General features: G+C 46.5%; 1 pseudogene across 1 annotated transcript; it reads left to right on the top strand.

Moving 5' to 3' along the window:
- Window positions 1-3,814: 3,814 nt before the first annotated feature.
- Window positions 3,815-4,126, top strand: LOC308561003 (NADH dehydrogenase [ubiquinone] 1 beta subcomplex subunit 3 pseudogene; annotated as a pseudogene). The gene has a single exon. The product of its transcript is annotated as an NADH dehydrogenase [ubiquinone] 1 beta subcomplex subunit 3 pseudogene (transcript).
- The last annotated feature ends 945 nt before the right edge of the window (window positions 4,127-5,071 follow it).

Raw genomic sequence — 5,071 nt, 5'->3', positions numbered from 1 at the left:
ACAGCAGCAGCAATAGGCCCGTATTTAAGTGGCAGATGCAAGGTGGATATAATTAATATGCAGGGCAACAGAGCTGCAATGGCTAATGGCCCTGACCCACAGGGTCTCTGACAATGGCTAATAAACCACCGTGTTCCTAAGGATGAAATAGGTAGACAATGAGAGCATGCTGGACCTATGTAGACAATGAGAGCATTACCGGACCTATGTAATCAAAATACACATTCAGAGGCCTACCCTAGAGGCAAAAGCTATTTCCTGCGATTACCATATGTATGTTAATTTCATGATTTTATTTTGTCTTTTAAATCCACCAGTATCTGTTAAACCAATTCCTGTAATTATATTCTGTTCAAATAACTGGCATGGTTTCTGTTTTATTGACTGGGCCCATACAAATATGGGATACAATACAATAGTGCATTATAGTTTTTAAATGAGTTACTTTGCCATGTGCCCTAAGATGCCTGATTATGAAGGGGAAACAGGCCCTTCTATTACACGATGAGAATTTTTATCTCCCTTTTGGGGGAAAGAGGGAATGCTTTTGGGTTTCCATTCTGTAAGATAGAAATAAGTTATCGCTGCTGTTGGTAATGTTATATGTATATAGGTTGTGAGTAGATGTTAGGAAAATAAAGGGGGAGATTATGGTGGATGCTTGGAGGCAGTAACAGTTGACATAGCTCCTGCTTTTGGCCCCCGGATCACTGCTATGGTGGTGCAGCTTTGAAAACAGACCAGTGCTAGCCCCCTGATTTTAAGCTCCTTGGGGCCCTTCTAAACACTTTGTAAAGACCTAATTCCTTGTATTACATTCCTCCTTGAATTACCTGGAGCGTTTGGTGTTTACTGCATTAAATCTTGTCTGAAACTAAACCTAGGGTGATTGATTTACAGGATGGTCAGTAAACTAATACATCCTGGCATGAGAAGGTAACCTTGATCAGGCCTCTTATATACTTATACTGAGAAATATCAAGAGCAGGCAGTTAAAGATCTGCAAGATCATGATATAGCAGGGGTTGGCAAATTAACACCCCTGGACCGAATCCAACCCCCACCCCCACCCCCCTCTAAGTGAATACAGCCACGCCCATTTTCTTTCCTGTTGCCTGCGGCAGCTTTCACACTACAGCAGAGGAGTAGAGGCGAAGACTGTATGGCCTGCAAAGCCTGAAGTGCGTACCCCTGGCCCTTTCAGAATAAGCCTGACAATCTCTCGGCCAGAGTCATGATGGGCCCCTGAGCTGTCTTCATCGTTCTTATGGGTATGCCCCTATTCACACAATAAGTCTGTAATTTCAAGTTACTTGACTAAGTCTGTGCCTTGCAACATAAAAAGGCCAAAAGCAAGAGGTTCTGAAACCATAAAAACCATGAAAACATAAATTATGAAAGCAAGAGGTTACTCTTATTAGAGAGACAAAAAGCCCTGATTATTCACCCAGCTGTACAAGGCTTCCCCACAAACACACAGTGAAATCGAGTGTGGATCAGCCGTGTCACGTCACACTGTCAGACCAAGTCCAGAGCTCCCAAAAAGTTCCCCGCAATTTAGGGACCCCTCTATTTATTCTCTTTTACTGAAAGGTCAGGTTCAAAGTTAAAGACTTAGGCTATCATGAGACAGGCAAAAGGTTAAAGCCCTGACCAAGGAAAATACAAATATTCCACATGATCTGAACTCGCCATTTGTAATTTGTTATTATCGGCAAAACGTCTCTTCCCAAGACTCACTATGCAAACTGAAAACACACCGAAAGCCCCTGTGGGTGCACACCAGCAAATTCAGCTGCACACAAGTGCCGAGGAGGATGGTGACCAGCCGTGAGGTCTCTGCTCTTTCCCTTCAGGACCACATCTCATGTTCGCATTGTTGAGTTAACTGTGCTTTATCCCTTATCTTTCCCACCTGAGAAGAAAAATAGGCGACCTAGAGGCCTAGAAAGCTCGTATCCTCGAGGAAACATCCTGGAAGGTGATGAACCCACAGAAGACACTCAGCCATACACTATTCTTTCTGATGACGCATCTTCCCTGTGCACAGAGGAAAATATGCAAGTGCATTTATAGAATAGGAACCACGCTGCTCAAGCACAGGTACTCTAAACGCCTGATATCCTCTGCTACTGTGACACTTGGTCCATTCCCCTAGGTGTGCGCCACTGATACATGACGAGAGCTAACTGCTTCTCCGAGGCACTCGGCTCTGCTTTAGCCGTTAGAGTTCGTTTCCCCACGAGGTTCCCTTTCTTCTTTCCCCTAAAAAGCTTATGTTTTGCATTGTCTGCAGAAATCCATTTTCCTTCTTCACTTAACCCATTCTATTTTCCCAAAACTCCCTCCCCTCCGGGGCTGTATACCTAGGATATCCCTTAGGACCAACAAGTCCACCACCGCTGGCTCCTTCTCCCCAGAAAGCCCTCTCAACCAGCCCAGCAGAGGCTCCCACTCACGAGGTGCCTCAGGGATCCAGTGCTGCCCTCTCCTGGCCGAAACACTGAGCTCAGTCCCAGCGTGTCCCCCCCAGGTCACCCTTGGGCCTTGTCTGACTCCCCCACCTGAACTTCCAGCCAGGATGGGAGAGGTATTCAGAACACCCACATCTGGTAAGGCACAGATTTTAGAGAGTGAGTTAATAGCAATGTCTAGGGAGTCGGAAACCCCATCGTTTCTGGACTCCGCAGCACTTTGCTCACAGAGGAAGCCCAGCACAAATGGCCGACCCTGTTATCTTGTTGCCGGTGGAAATCCTGTTCTTTCACAGGATCTCAAGGAAGGCATTTGTATTTGTACTTGGCTGCCCCCAGGGGCCCAATGTCTCATCTCCGCCTGTGCTGCCATGGAAAAGTCCAACCTTGTTTTCATCAGGGCCAAAGTAAAAACCACGGTCCAAATATTCTGTGCCATTGGTTCAGTTCATGGTAAAGCTTAGTCCAATCCAGTCTTAGTCCAAACCATCCCTCTAGTTTAGCTTCTTTTCCTGGCTGCGCCTTGGCCAGGTTGTGTTCGGAGTCCAAGCAGCTGCCAGGGCCCCAGGCAGCTTGAAGCAGGCTCCGTCCCAGGTGGCACGGTGAGCGCTGTCCCCAGCCGGGGTTCCTTGCTGGGCTGCTGGGCCCGCTCCCCAGCTGCTAAGCTTACGTGGTTGCTAAGGAAAGAGCACGTGCAGACAAACGGTGGAGTGAAGTTACCAGGCCAGCGAGAGAGGAGGAGCTCTGTGAGGATTATAGTATCTGGGGCTTGGGAGAGACCCGGCGCTTTTTCAAAATAACCAATCAGCTTCCCAAGCTTTCCGGGCTTTCGCTGGGCCTGCCCTCTAACCAATCCTTTCTTCCCCCAGGCTAGACCCACAGGCCTCTCTGGTTGCCAACTTGGCTCCTATTGGGCTTGTCCAAAAGTAGAAGCACCTGCCCCTGAGCCATCTTGACCGCTATTGCTCATGTGCAAAAGTTCTGTTGTACCATCTGGTTTCTACTGCACGCAGGGAACTTCCCCTCCTTCTCCCCTCTCCCCATAATCCTGGTACTGCTCTGTAGCACTCCAGGGAGATTTCTCCTGTCTGCGCCAAGGATTAAATCTCCAGAGCAGTGGGTTTCTTGGAATTTGTAAATGAGTCTGTAAATGCCATAGCTTCCTGGTAAACCAGGCTTTAACTCTCTAATGAAGCAGATTCAGCTTCCCTACTTTATTAGGCTTAATATTTTATTTCAGCTCCCTAGTTTATTATGGTTAATGTCTGATTTCCTTTGTCCCCCTTGTTAGTATCTAGGGTGAATATGAAATGTCCTGAGAGGTCGGGTTGCTGTCAGGCATGGTCCACAGACATGAACACGGATATAGACATGAACATGGTCATGGTAAAATGGAACTTCCAGGTCATAAACAGTGGAAGGCAGAAGGGACACCATTAGAAACGGTACAGGAGAAGCTGGCAGCAAGAGGGCCGGGGATCCTTGGCCTCTCCCCAATGAAGCTGGGAGTTACTCGGGTGGCTTTGCAAACAAAGTTTCCTTTGTTGGTGCATTATTAAAAGGATTCAAATGGAGACTTGCTGCCATTTGTGGTGGCTGTAGGGGCTGAATATTGCCTGGAGTCCCAGAATAAAAATAAGCAGCATCACTAAAGATAATACCTGGAAGTATCTTCGTGACTTCTTAACTCTTTTTATAAGATTTCTTCACTGTAGCCTCCTCATCTATGTGCTTGTATCTTGAAGAATTCCAGTAAGACTTAACAAAGAATACATGTGCCAAAAAACATTTAGCTACCTACACTAACAATTTGATCCAAGCTAGGTCTTCAGAAGAGCTATGGAGCTCTCGAGTGCAGACTTGCCCTGCTGGACTGTTTCTGCCAGATGAAGTAAGCTTGGTTCCTGAGGGACAGCATCTGGAAGGCAGACCTCATAGAAGACTCCATATAAATACAGAGTCTGCCCTTTTTGATCTGCGTGGGGAAATGAACTCTTGCTTCCCCCAAAGACAAACTGACAAACAAAAGGCAACATTTCCACCAAGGTGGTCCCAAGGATCTGTAGCCAAGGTTAAGACTCAGCTTGAAGTGTAGCTTAAAGATACGGCTTTACCACAGCAGTGACATCGATAATACACCAGTCTGCAACCTGTAACACCGGAAATGGCTTAAGAGTAGCTCCCCTGTGGATGTCCGGGTGCCACTGCAATTGAGTGGGCCCAGGATCATAGCCCTGCCTGTGCTTAGGACTCCTCATGACATAGAAGTTCACAACGATGGATAGTTTGGCACACTGACCAAAAGGCTAGAGAGGACACATACGTCCTCCAAGCCCAGACATGTTTCCACAGATATCCGAGTTCTTCTTAGCCCTAGAATTTTTGCCTATTAGGAAATAGTGAAAGATAAGCCTTCAACTTAGCTAAATATGCACAGAATCCTAGAATGGGACATTAGACCTTTGATATGTCACCACTAATTTCCATCCCACTATGATAGATGATTCATAACATTTGTTCAGAAAAGAAACAGAGCTTGAAGTCAGAGCTTAAACTCAGGTCTATCAACTGGATAAGAAGTCCATCTCCTCTGCCCA

The sequence above is a fragment of the Miniopterus schreibersii genome (assembly GCF_964146895.1).
Source record: "Miniopterus schreibersii genome assembly, chromosome: 1".
Lineage (NCBI taxonomy): Eukaryota > Metazoa > Chordata > Mammalia > Chiroptera > Miniopteridae > Miniopterus > Miniopterus schreibersii.
Note: the sequence above shows the minus strand (reverse complement) of the source record. Positions and strands in the feature narration are given on the sequence as shown.